This window comes from Phalangium opilio, unplaced genomic scaffold, assembly GCF_054372755.1.
Source record: "Phalangium opilio isolate 3A_F unplaced genomic scaffold, DU_Popi_V2 ptg000101l_1, whole genome shotgun sequence".
Taxonomy (NCBI): Eukaryota; Metazoa; Arthropoda; class Arachnida; order Opiliones; family Phalangiidae; genus Phalangium; species Phalangium opilio.
The window spans coordinates 7,863,025-7,876,195 of record NW_028324204.1 but is presented as its reverse complement, the minus strand read 5'-3'; the positions used below and the strand labels follow the sequence as shown (position 1 = coordinate 7,876,195).

The 13,171-nt window shown below is 44.0% G+C and overlaps 1 non-coding gene across 1 annotated transcript; it reads left to right on the top strand.

The window, feature by feature from the left end:
* The first annotated feature begins 12,642 nt into the window (after positions 1–12,642).
* Positions 12,643–12,715, top strand: TRNAI-GAU (transfer RNA isoleucine (anticodon GAU)). Its single transcript has one exon. It is a non-coding gene; the product is annotated as a tRNA-Ile (tRNA).
* The last annotated feature ends 456 nt before the right edge of the window (positions 12,716–13,171 follow it).

Sequence of the window (13,171 nt, the reverse complement as noted above, 5' to 3'; positions counted from 1 at the left end):
ACATTTAATTTTTAGGCTTCCGTGGCGCAATGGTTAGCGCGTTCATCAGTTAACCGAAAGGTTGGTGGTTCAAGCCCACCCGGGAGCGGTGTTGTGAGGTCTCAGATGTAACAAAAAGGCAGAGTTTTTCCACAATACCTGACGAACATTTAATTTTTGTGCTTCCGTGGCGCAATGGTTAGCGCGTTCAGCTGTTAACCGAAAGGTTGGTGGTTCCAGCCCACCCGGGAGAGGTGTTGTGGGGTCTCAGATGTAGCGTAAAAAGTCATAAGTTTTCCACAATACCTAACAACCATTTAATTTTTGGGCTTCCGTGGTGCAATGGTTAGCTTGTTCGGCGGTTAATCGAAAGGTTGGTGGTTCGAGCCCATCCGGGAGCGGTGTTGTGAGGTCCCAGATGTGACGTAAAAATTCAAAGTTTTCCCACAATACCTGACGAACATTTATTTTTTGGGCTTCCGTGGCGCAATGGTTAGCAAATTCGGCTGTTAACCGAAAGGGTGGTGGTTCGAGCCCATCCGGGAGCGGTGTTGTGAGGTCTCATTTTTGACGGATAAAGTCAAAGTTTTTCCACAATACCTGACGACCATTTAATTTTTGGGCTTCCGTGGCGCAATGGTTAGCTTGTTCGGCTGTTATCCGATAGGTTGGCGGCTCAAGCCCAACCGGGAACGTTGGTGTTAAGTTTTATAAGAAACGTAAAAGTCATAAGTTTTTCCACAATACATAACAACCATTTAATTTTTGGGCTTCCGTGGCGCAATGGTTAGCGCGTTCATCTGTTAACCGAAAGGTTGGTGGTTCAAGCCCACCCGGGAGCGGTGTTGTGAGGTCTCAGATGTAACGTAGAAAAGTCCGAGTTTTTCCACAATACCTGACGAACTTTTAATTTTTGGGCTTCCGTGGCGCAATGGTTAGCGCGTTCAGCTGTTAACCGAAAGGTTGGTGGTTCCAGCCCACCCGGGAGAGGTGTTGTGGGGTCTCAGATGTAGCGTAAAAAGTCATAAGTTTTCCACAATACCTAACAACCATTTAATTTTTGGGCTTCCGTGGTGCAATGGTTAGCGCGTTCAGCTGTTATTCAAAAGGTTGGTGGTTCGAGCCCACCCGGGAGCGGTGTTGTGAGGTGTCAGATGTAACATAAAAAGCCAAAGTTTTTACACAATACCTGACGACCATTAAATTTTCGGGCTTCTGTGGTGCATTTTTAGCGCGTTCGGCTGTTATTCGAAAGGTTGGTGGTTCAAGCCCACCAGGGAGCGGTGTTGTGAAATCTCAGATGTAACGTAAAAAGTCAGAGTTTTTCCACAATACCTGACGAACATTTAATTTTTGGGCTTCCGTGGCGCAATGGTTAGCGCGTTCAGCTGTTAACCGAAAGGTTGGTGGTTCGGGCCCATCCGGGAGCGGTGTTGTGAGGTCTAAGATGTGACGTAAAAAGTCAAAGTTTTTCCACAATACCTGACGACCATTTAATTTTTGGGCTTCCGTGGCGCAATGATTAGCTTGTTCGGCTGTTATCCGATAGGTTGGCGGCTCAAGCCCAACCGGGAACGTTGGTGTTAAGTTTTATAAGAAACGTAAAAAGTCATAAGTTTTTCCACAATACATAACAACCATTTAATTTTTGGGCTTCCGTGGCGCAATGGTTAGCGCGTTCATCTGTTAACCGAAAGGTTGGTGGTTCAAGCCCACCCGGGAGCGGTGTTGTGAGGTCTCAGATGTAACGTAGAAAAGTCCGAGTTTTTCCACAATACCTGACGAACTTTTAATTTTTGGGCTTCCCTGGCGCAATGGTTAGCGCGTTCAGCTGTTAACCGAAAGGTTGGTGGTTCCAGCCCACCCGGGAGACGTGTTGTGGGGTCTCAAATGTAGCGTAAAAAGTCATAAGTTTTCCACAATACCTAACAACCATTTAATTTTTGGGCTTCCGTGGTGCAATGGTTAGCGCGTTCAGCTGTTATTCAAAAGTGTTGAATGGTTAATTTGTAAATATGCACTGAACGCACTCCGGTGTCATTGAATACGATTATGTATAGTCCATGTAGATCTTTAGTTTATGGAATATTGTCGGCTGTATGAGTTGATTAATTTGGATTTAGTTGATTGTTGGACGCTAGTCATGATTTAACAAAATTAACTTAATGATTGAAATAAACATAATTTATACTAACTTAAGCCACGGAATTATTATTTAATTAGAATTTCCAACAAAAATGGTAGCAGAGCGTGGTTGCGAGAAGTAAACAGTAATGGACTAAGGCTTAAGTTAGGGATAGTATTAAATGCGATTATGGCGGCAGCGGATCCTGGAACGTTTTCTTTTCCGAAATTAAACCATGGAAATTATAAAAGATGGAAGGCAGATATGCGAATGGCGTTACTGGATTTTGGTTTGTGGAAATTCGCCGAAGGGACAGCGGTTCAACCTAGTGCAGAGGCAAGATCGGAGGAGATTGAAAGGTATGAGACGAGAAGTGAACGTGCGTTGTCGAAAATAACTCTTGCCCTCGATAATGAACACAAGGATATTATTGCACATTGTAAAACGGCCAAAGAAGCATGGCAAACTTTGCAAGACGTTCATGAACCGAAAACCATGGCTAGGATAGGGGCATTACGTACTGAATTTGTTAGCCTACGGTATACACCCCCGGAAACAATGGCTGGTTACATAGCGAGGGTAACAGCGGTTGCTGAACAATTGAAGAATGCTGGAAAGACGGTCCCTGATGATGAGATTGCTCATCAGATGATCTACAAGTTACCCCCACAGTACGCAATAACGGCTAATATCGCTTATGGACTGGATAAAGCATCATTTACGTCTCAGAAAGTGAAATCCTTATTATTAGCGGAGGCTGACCGTTTAAAGCATTTAGAAGGTGATGACGTCGTGACGACGCAAGCAGGATATTCATCTACAATTAAAGAGACTCAGAACAATGCAGTACACAATAAACAAGGGCAGAAAAGATGTTATCGTTGCAACAAGCCTGGACATTTTGCTCGAAACTGTAGAGGGAAGCCAGCCCGGAATCAGGATGATAGCAATAAAAGAGATAGGACACAAGGAGGAAGAAAAGATATATCCTTCTTATCAGCGATGCTTACGGTAGCAAAGTCGGATGTATGGATTTATGATTGTGGAGCGACCCACCATTTTTGTACCAAGAAAGAATGGATGTTTAATTACCAAGAACTATCTACCACAGTTGATACGGCAGAAAAACAAGCTAAAGCGGTGGGAAAAGGAGACGTGGCTTTAATGGTTAATAGCCCCTCGGGAATAAGAAGAATATACTTGCGTAATGTTTACCACATGCCACACTACAAGAGGAATTTAATATCCGCCCGCATGATTGATGAAAAAGGCTTTCGATCTGTTATTAATAACGGTGAAATCAGAGTTTACACACCAGAAGGGCCATTACTTATGGTATCAAAGCTTAAAGATGATAAGCTGTATGAGGTAGATGCCTATGCTGAAATGGTTGAGGAGCGTCAATGTCATGTTAGCGTGTCAAAGGAAATGGGCATATGGCATCAAAGGCTTGGGCATCCCAGTATTAATCGCATGAAAAAGTTATCACAGATGGAGATGGTGTACGGGTTGCCAACGCTGAAAGGAGATTTGGGTGTCTGTGCCTCGTGCAGACTATCGAAAGCGACAAAGGCAGTCTGTAAAGAAAGAAGCTCCATTGTTACGAAGAAACCTCTCGAGCTTGTTCATAGCGATGTGTGGGGGCCATCACCGGTCACAACACGAGCAGGAGCAAAATATTTCATATCATTTATTGATGATTTCTCTCGACTGGCCATGGTATACACAATGACGTCAAAAGGTCAAGCATTTGAGTACTACACCATTTATAAAGCATGGGCAGAACGACAAACGGGAAATCGTCTACAACGACTTCGAACCGATAATGGCATGGAATATTGCTCTAAGCTATTTGAAGACGATTGCATTAAAAATGGGATACAGATAGAAAGAACCAACATTTATACACCGGAAATGAATGGCATTGCTGAGCGATATAACAGAACCATCATGGAAGGGGTTCGTACACTCCTAGAAGATGCTCATTTACCTCAGAATTTGTGGGGTGAAGCTCTCCATGCATATGCGTATTTGGCAAATCGTCTACCTCATTCGAAAGGGGAAAACAAGGTACCAGAAGAACGATGGTCTGACAGAAAACCATCCGTACGACATTTAAAGAGATATGGTTGTCTAGCATATGCATATAAGCCTATACCTTACCGAAATAAACTAGAGAGACGTGCAACACCAGGTGTTCTTGTCGGATATGCTGTAAACACTCGTGGCTACCGGATCTGGTTACCAACAGAGAAGAGAGTTCTTGAGACGAAACATGTTAAATTTGATGAAACAAAACTGGGTATCGACAACATTAGTGGAGCGGATGATAACATTTTTGATCCGGTATATAATGATCTCTGGCCTGAACAAACCAATATTCTGGAAGACGAAGGAGTAGCAGACGAATTGGACGTAGTCGTAACAGAAGAAGATAAGATAGAGCAGGCCAAAGATATGGAAAATGTGAAGCCCCGTTGGAAGAGAATCGAAAGACCCCGGAAAAAGGGATCGGAGAAGGGAAGAATCGATGTATATTATTATGATCAATACAGCGAAGGGGCTAAAGTACGCATTCGCTCGCAGGACGAAATGAGAAGATACTTACAAGACAATGGAGAAGTATATAGTCCTGAAGATTTTAATTTTAAGCCGACAGTGGAAATTGCACCAAACGTTATTGAAGCCCATTGTATAGAAATTCCATCAACCTACGAACAGGCTACAAACAGTAAAGAAAAAGCGAATTGGAAAAGGGCTATGGAAACAGAACTAACAACTATAAAGGAACGGAATGTATGGGAACTAGTGGAGAGACCAGATAATAGGAGTATTATTGGAAGCCGCTGGGTCTTTGACGTGAAGCGTAAGGCATCTGGGGAGATTGTCAGATATAGAGCAAGATTGGTAGCTCGGGGATTTACGCAGAAAGCGGGACAAGACTATTACGATACCTATGCTCCAGTAGATAACTTCACACTGGTTCGATTATTCATTTTAATATTTGCGGTATGCTTGAGATGGGTACATGTACAGGTCGATGTAAAAGGAGCATATTTATATGGCAAGCTGGACGAAGACATCTATGTAACGCAACCCATTGGATTTGTGGAACCCGGGAAGGACGATTGGGTATGGAAGTTAAAAAGAGCCTTATATGGGCTAAAACAAAGTGGCAGACAATGGTTCTCTGAATTAGACGCTACATTACTCAATTTTGGATGTACGCGACTAAAAGCGTGTAATTGTATATACACCTATGGATGTGATGCACTAATTATAGTATATGTTGATGATATTATAATTTTGGCCAAAACACTAGACGTGAAGAATGATGTTACACGACTGTTCAATAACCATTATGAGCTTACGGTTCTCGGAAATTTACATTATTTCCTTGGTGTGGAATTTGAGTTCCTACAAAATGGTTCGCTAAGAATACATCAAGCGAATTACATAGAGAAACTCAAGGGGGAATTCAAGATTGAAGAAGCGAGTAAGAAGTTGCTAGTTCCACTTCCAACGGACATCATCTTAACAAGGAAAGATAATCACACAACTACAGACTCGATAGAACAATTGTATCGAAGATTAATTGGATCATTGAATTACCTATCCCAACATACACGACCTGATATAGCGTTCATTGTATCAAGCTTGTCACGGTTTACGTCGAGTCCTGGGAAGAAGCATCTAAATTATTTAGAAAATGTATTGAAATATGTCTTTGATACCGCAGAGTATAGCTTAACATATATTCCTTCAAGCAAGCTCAATTTAGAGGTATACTCCGACTCATCGTGGGCCTCAGATGTTGATGACCGGAAGTCGACAAGTGGGTTATTGGTCAACATCAGTGAGAACCCCATATACTGGAAATCAGTTAAGCAAACAGTTGTAGCGCTTTCCTCAATGGAGGCAGAATATGTTGCCATGGCCGAAGCATCAAAAGAACTTGTGTGGATCAATCGTGTCATATTGGAAATAGAACAGCTCATTGGCAATGCGAGAGATGAGCATCTTCCAATTATCAAGTGTGACAACCTTTCCGCGATATATTTTTCGAAAAATTGTATAGAAAATAATCGATCAAAACATATAGATATAAAATTTCATTATATTCGCGATTGTTTAACGAAAAGATTGTTTAATATTGGATATGTAAATACTAACGATAATTTAGCCGATTTATTTACGAAAATATTACCGAAAAGAAAGTTCCAAGAATTTTGTCTTAAACTAAAGTTATGTTAAAGAAATGCATATTTATCTAATTAAGGGGGAGTGTTGAATGGTTAATTTGTAAATATGCACTGAACGCACTCCGGTGTCATTGAATACGATTATGTATAGTCCATGTAGATCTTTAGTTTATGGAATATTGTCGGCTGTATGAGTTGATTAATTTGGATTTAGTTGATTGTTGGACGCTAGTCATGATTTAACAAAATTAACTTAATGATTGAAATAAACATAATTTATACTAACTTAAGCCACGGAATTATTATTTAATTAGAATTTCCAACAAAAAGGTTGGTGGTTCGAGCCCACCCGGGAGCGGTGTTGTGAGGTGTCAGATGTAACATAAAAAGCCAAAGTTTTTACACAATACCTGACGACCATTAAATTTTCGGGCTTCTGTGGTGCATTTTTTAGCGCGTTCGGCTGTTATTCGAAAGGTTGGTGGTTCAAGCCCACCCGGGAGCGGTGTTTTGAAATCTCAGATGTAACGTAAAAAGTCAGAGTTTTTCCACAATACCTGACGAACATTTAATTTTTGGGCTTCCGTGGCGCAATGGTTAGCGCGTTCAGCTGTTAACCGAAAGGTTGGTGGTTCGGGCCCATCCGGGAGCGGTGTTGTGAGGTCTAAGATGTGACGTAAAAAGTCAAAGTTTTTCCACAATACCTGACGACCATTTAATTTTTGGGCTTCCGTGGCGCAATGGTTAGCTTGTTCGGCTGTTATCCGATAGGTTGGCGGCTCAAGCCCAACCGGGAACGTTGGTGTTAAGTTTTATAAGAAACGTAAAAGTCATAAGTTTTTCCACAATACATAACAACCATTTAATTTTTGGGCTTCCGTGGCGCAATGGTTAGCGCGTTCATCTGTTAACCGAAAGGTTGGTGGTTCAAGCCCACCCGGGAGCGGTGTTGTGAGGTCTCAGATGTAACGTAGAAAAGTCCGAGTTTTTCCACAATACCTGACGAACTTTTAATTTTTGGGCTTCCGTGGCGCAATGGTTAGCGCGTTCAGCTGTTAACCGAAAGGTTGGTGGTTCCAGCCCACCCGGGAGAGGTGTTGTGGGGTCTCAGATGTAGCGTAAAAAGTCATAAGTTTTCCACAATACCTAACAACCATTTAATTTTTGGGCTTCCGTGGTGCAATGGTTAGCGCGTTCAGCTGTTATTCAAAAGGTTGGTGGTTCGAGCCCACCCGGGAGCGGTGTTGTGAGGTGTCAGATGTAACATAAAAAGCCAAAGTTTTTACACAATACCTGACGACCATTAAATTTTCGGGCTTCTGTGGTGCATTTTTAGCGCGTTCGGCTGTTATTCGAAAGGTTGGTGGTTCAAGCCCACCAGGGAGCGGTGTTGTGAAATCTCAGATGTAACGTAAAAAGTCAGAGTTTTTCCACAATACCTGACGAACATTTAATTTTTGGGCTTCCGTGGCGCAATGGTTAGCGCGTTCAGCTGTTAACCGAAAGGTTGGTGGTTCGGGCCCATCCGGGAGCGGTGTTGTGAGGTCTAAGATGTGACGTAAAAAGTCAAAGTTTTTCCACAATACCTGACGACCATTTAATTTTTGGGCTTCCGTGGCGCAATGGTTAGCTTGTTCGGCTGTTATCCGATAGGTTGGCGGCTCAAGCCCAACCGGGAACGTTGGTGTTAAGTTTTATAAGAAACGTAAAAAGTCAAAGTTTCAAAGTTTCAAAGTTTATTTGGTATTTCCATGATACCTGACGACCATTTAATTTTTGGGCTTCCGTGGCGCAATGGTTAGCTTGTTCGGCTGTTATCCGATAGGTTGGCGGCTCAAGCCCAACCGGGAACGTTGGTGTTAAGTTTTATAAGAAACGTAAAAGTCATAAGTTTTTCCACAATACATAACAACCATTTAATTTTTGGGCTTCCGTGGCGCAATGGTTAGCGCGTTCATCTGTTAACCGAAAGGTTGGTGGTTCAAGCCCACCCGGGAGCGGTGTTGTGAGGTCTCAGATGTAACGTAGAAAAGTCCAGGTTTTTCCACAATACCTGACGAACTTTTAATTTTTGGGCTTCCGTGGCGCAATGGTTAGCGCGTTCAGCTGTTAACCGAAAGGTTGGTGGTTCCAGCCCACCCGGGAGAGGTGTTGTGGGGTCTCAGATGTAGCGTAAAAAGTCATAAGTTTTCCACAATACCTAACAACCATTTAATTTTTGGGCTTCCGTGGTGCAATGGTTAGCGCGTTCAGCTGTTATTCAAAAGGTTGGTGGTTCGAGCCCACCCGGGAGCGGTGTTGTGAGGTGTCAGATGTAACATAAAAAGCCAAAGTTTTTACACAATACCTGACGACCATTAAATTTTCGGGCTTCTGTGGTGCATTTTTAGCGCGTTCGGCTGTTATTCGAAAGGTTGGTGGTTCAAGCCCACCCGGGAGCGGTGTTGTGAAATCTCAGATGTAACGTAAAAAGTCAGAGTTTTTCCACAATACCTGACGAACATTTAATTTTTGGGCTTCCGTGGCGCAATGGTTAGCGCGTTCAGCTGTTAACCGAAAGGTTGGTGGTTCGGGCCCATCCGGGAGCGGTGTTGTGAGGTCTAAGATGTGACGTAAAAAGTCAAAGTTTTTCCACAATACCTGACGACCATTTAATTTTTGGGCTTCCGTGGCGCAATGGTTAGCTTGTTCGGCTGTTATCCGATAGGTTGGCGGCTCAAGCCCAACCGGGAACGTTGGTGTTAAGTTTTATAAGAAACGTAAAAAGTCATAAGTTTTTCCACAATACATAACAACCATTTAATTTTTGGGCTTCCGTGGCGCAATGTTTAGCGCGTTCAGCTGTTAACCGAAAGGTTGGTGGTTCGGGCCCATCCGGGAGCGGTGTTGTGAGGTCTAAGATGTGACGTAAAAAGTCAAAGTTTTTCCACAATACCTGACGACCATTTAATTTTTGGGCTTCCGTGGCGCAATGGTTAGCTTGTTCGGCTGTTATCCGATAGGTTGGCGGCTCAAGCCCAACCGCCAACGTTGGTGTTAAGTTTTATAAGAAACGTAAAAAGTCAAAGTTTTTCCACAATACCTGACGACCATTTAATTTTTGGGCTTCCGTGGCGCAATGGTTAGCGCGTTCAGCTGTTAACCGAAAGGTTGGTGGTTCAAGCCCACCCGGGAGCGGTGTTGTGAAGTCTCAGATGTAACGTAAAAAGTCAGAGTTTTTCCACAATACCTGACGAACATTTAATCTTTGGGCTTCCGTGGTGCAATGGTTAGCGCGTTCAGCTGTTATTCAAAAGGTTGGTGGTTCGAGCCCACCCGGGAGCGGTGTTGTGAGGTCTCAGGTGTAACATAAAAAGCCAAAGTTTTTACACAATACCTGACGACCATTAAATTTTCGGGCTTCTGTGGTGCATTTTTTAGCGCGTTCGGCTGTTATTCGAAAGGTTGGTGGTTCGAGCCCACCCGGGAGAGGATTTGTGAGGTCTCAGGTGTAACATAAAAAGTCACAGTTTTTCCACAATACCTGACGAACATTTAATTTTTGTGCTTCCGTGGCGCAATGGTTAGCGCGTTCAGCTGTTAACCGAAAGGTTGGTGGTTCCAGCCCACCCGGGAGAGGTGTTGTGGGGTCTCAGATGTAGCGTAAAAAGTCATAAGTTTTCCACAATACCTAACAACCATTTAATTTTTGGGCTTCCGTGGTGCAATGGTTAGCTTGTTCGGCGGTTAATCGAAAGGTTGGTGGTTCGAGCCCATCCGGGAGCGGTGTTGTGAGGTCCCAGATGTGACGTAAAAATTCAAAGTTTTCCCACAATACCTGACGAACATTTATTTTTTGGGCTTCCGTGGCGCAATGGTTAGCAAATTCGGCTGTTAACCGAAAGGGTGGTGGTTCGAGCCCATCCGGGAGCGGTGTTGTGAGGTCTCATTTTTGACGGATAAAGTCAAAGTTTTTCCACAATACCTGACGACCATTTAATTTCAGAGCTTCCGTGGCTCAATCAATAGCGCGTTCGGCTTTTAACCGATAGTTTGGTTTTTTCGAGCCCACCCGGGAGCGGTGTTGTGAGATCTCAGATGTAACGTAAAAAGTCATAGGTTTTCCACTATACCTGACAATCATTTAATTTCTGAGCTTCCGTGGCTCAATGGTTAGCGCGGTCGGCTGTTAACCGAAAGGTTGGTGGTTCGAGCCCACCCGGGAGCGGTGTTGTGAGATCTCAAATGTAACGTAAAAAGCCAAAGTTTTTCCACAATACCTGACGACCATTTATTTTCAGAGCTTCCTTGGCTCAATCAATACCGCGTTCGGCTTTTAACCGATAGTTTGGTGGTTCGAGCCCACCCGGGAGCGGTGTTGTGAGATCTCAAATGTAACGTAAAAAGCCAAAGTTTTTCCACAATACCTGACGACCATTTAATTTCAGAGCTTCCTTGGCTCAATCAATACCGCGTTCGGCTTTTAACCGATAGTTTGGTGGTTCGAGCCCATCCGGGAGCGGTGTTGTGAGGACTCAGATTTAACGTATAAAGTCAAAGTTTTTCCACAATACCTGACGACCATAAAATTTCAGAGCTTCCGTGGCTCAATCAATACCGCGTTCGGCTTTTAAACCGATAATTTGGTGGTTCGAGCCCATCCGGGAGCGTTATTGTGAGGTCACAGATGTAACGTAAAAAGTCAGAGTTTTTCAACAATACCTGACGACCATTTAATTTTTGGCCTTCCGTGGTCCAATGGTTAGCGCGTTCATCTGTTAACCGAAAGGTTGGTGGTTCCATTCCACCCGGGAGAGGTGTTGTGGGGTCTAAGATGTAGCGTAAAAAGTCATAAGTTTTCCACAATACCTGACGACCATTTAATTTTTGGGCTTCCGTGTGCAATGGTTAGTGCGTTCAGCTGTTATTCAAAAGGTTGGTGGTTCAAGCCCACCCGGGAGCGGTGTTGTGAGGTCTCAGATGTAACGTAAAAAGTCAGAGTTTTTCTACAATACCTGACGAACATTTAATTTTCGGGCTTCCGTGGCGCATTGGTTAGCGCGTTCAGCTGTTAACCGAAAGGTTGGTGGTTCCAGCCCGCCCGGGAGAGGTGTTGTGGGGTCCAAGATGTAGCATAAAAACTCATAAGTTTTCCACAATACCTGACAACCATTTAATTTCTGAGCTTCCGTGGCTCAATGGTTAGCGCGTTCGGCTGTTAATCGAAAGGTTGGTGGTTCGAGCCCACCTGGGAGCGGTGTTGTGAGGTCTCAAATGTAACGTCAAAAGACAAAGTTTTTCAACAATAACTGACTACATTTAATTTTTAGGCTTCCGTGGCGCAATGGTTAGCGCGTTCATCAGTTAACCGAAAGGTTGGTGGTTCAAGCCCACCCGGGAGCGGTGTTGTGAGGTCTCAGATGTAACAAAAAGGCAGAGTTTTTCCACAATACCTGACGAACATTTAATTTTTGGGCTTCCGTGGCGCAATGGTTAGCGCGTTCAGCTGTTAACCGAAAGGTTGGTGGTTCGAGCCCATCCGGGAGCGGTGTTGTGATATCTAAGATGTGACGTAAAAAGTCAAAGTTTTTGCACAATACCTGACGACCATTTAATTTTTGGGCTTCCGTGGCACAAGGGTTAGCCTGTTCGGCTGTTATCCGATAGGTTGGCGGCTCAAGCCCAACCGGGAACGTTGGTGTTAAGTTTTATAAGAAACGTAAAAAGTCAAAGTTTTTCCACAATACCTGACGACCATTTAATTTTTGGGCTTCCGTAGTGCAATGGTTAGCGCATTCGGCTGTTAACCGAAAGGGTGGTGGTTCGAGCCCACCCGGAAGCGGTGTTGTGAGGTCTCAGATGTAACGTAAAAAGCCAAAGTTTTTACACAATACCTGACGACCATTAAATTTTCGGGCTTCTGTGGTGCATTTTTTAGCGCGTTCGGCTGTTATTCGAAAGGTTGGTGGTTCGAGCCCACCCGGGAGAGGATTTGTGAGGTCTCAGATGCAACGTAAAAAGTCACAGTTTTTCCACAATACCTGACGAACATTTAATTTTTGGGCTTCCGTGGCGCAATGGTTAGCTTGTTCGGCTGTTAATCGAAAGGTTGGTGGTTCGTGCCCATTCGGGAGCGGTGTTGTGAGGTCCCAGATGTGACGTAAAAATTCAAAGTTTTCCCACAATACCTGACGAACATTTATTTTTTGGGCTTCCGTGGCGCAATGGTTAGCGCATTCGGCTGTTAACCGAAAGGGTGGTGGTTCGAGCTCATCCGGAAGCGGTGTTGTGGGGTCTCAGATGTAGCATAAAAAGTCATAAGTTTTCCACAATACCTGACAACCATTTAATTTCTGTGCTTCCGTGGCTCGATTGTTAGCGCGTTCGGCTGATAACCGAAAGGTTGGTGGTTCGAGCCCACCCGGGAGCGGTATTGTGAGATCTCAAATGTAACGTAAAAAGCCCAAATTTTTCCACAGTACCTGACGACCATTTAATTTTTGGGCTTCCGTGGCGCAATGGTTAGCGCGTTCGGCTGTTAACCGAAAGGTTGGTGGTTCGAGCTCACCCGGGAGCGGTGTTGTGAGATCTCAGATGTAACGTAGAAACCCAAAGTTTTTCCACTATACATGACAACCATTTAATTTCTGAGCTTCCGTGGCTCGATGGTTAGCGCGTTCGGCTGTTAACCGAAAGGTTGGTGGTTCGATGCTTCTTCTGAGACCTCACAACACCGCTCCCGGATGGGCTCGAACCACCAACCTTTCGGTTAGCAGCCAAACGCGCTAACCATCGAGGCACAGAAGCCAAAAAAATAAATGTTCGTCAGGTATTGTGGAAAAACTCTGACTTTTCACGTTACATCTGAGACCTCACAATACCGCTC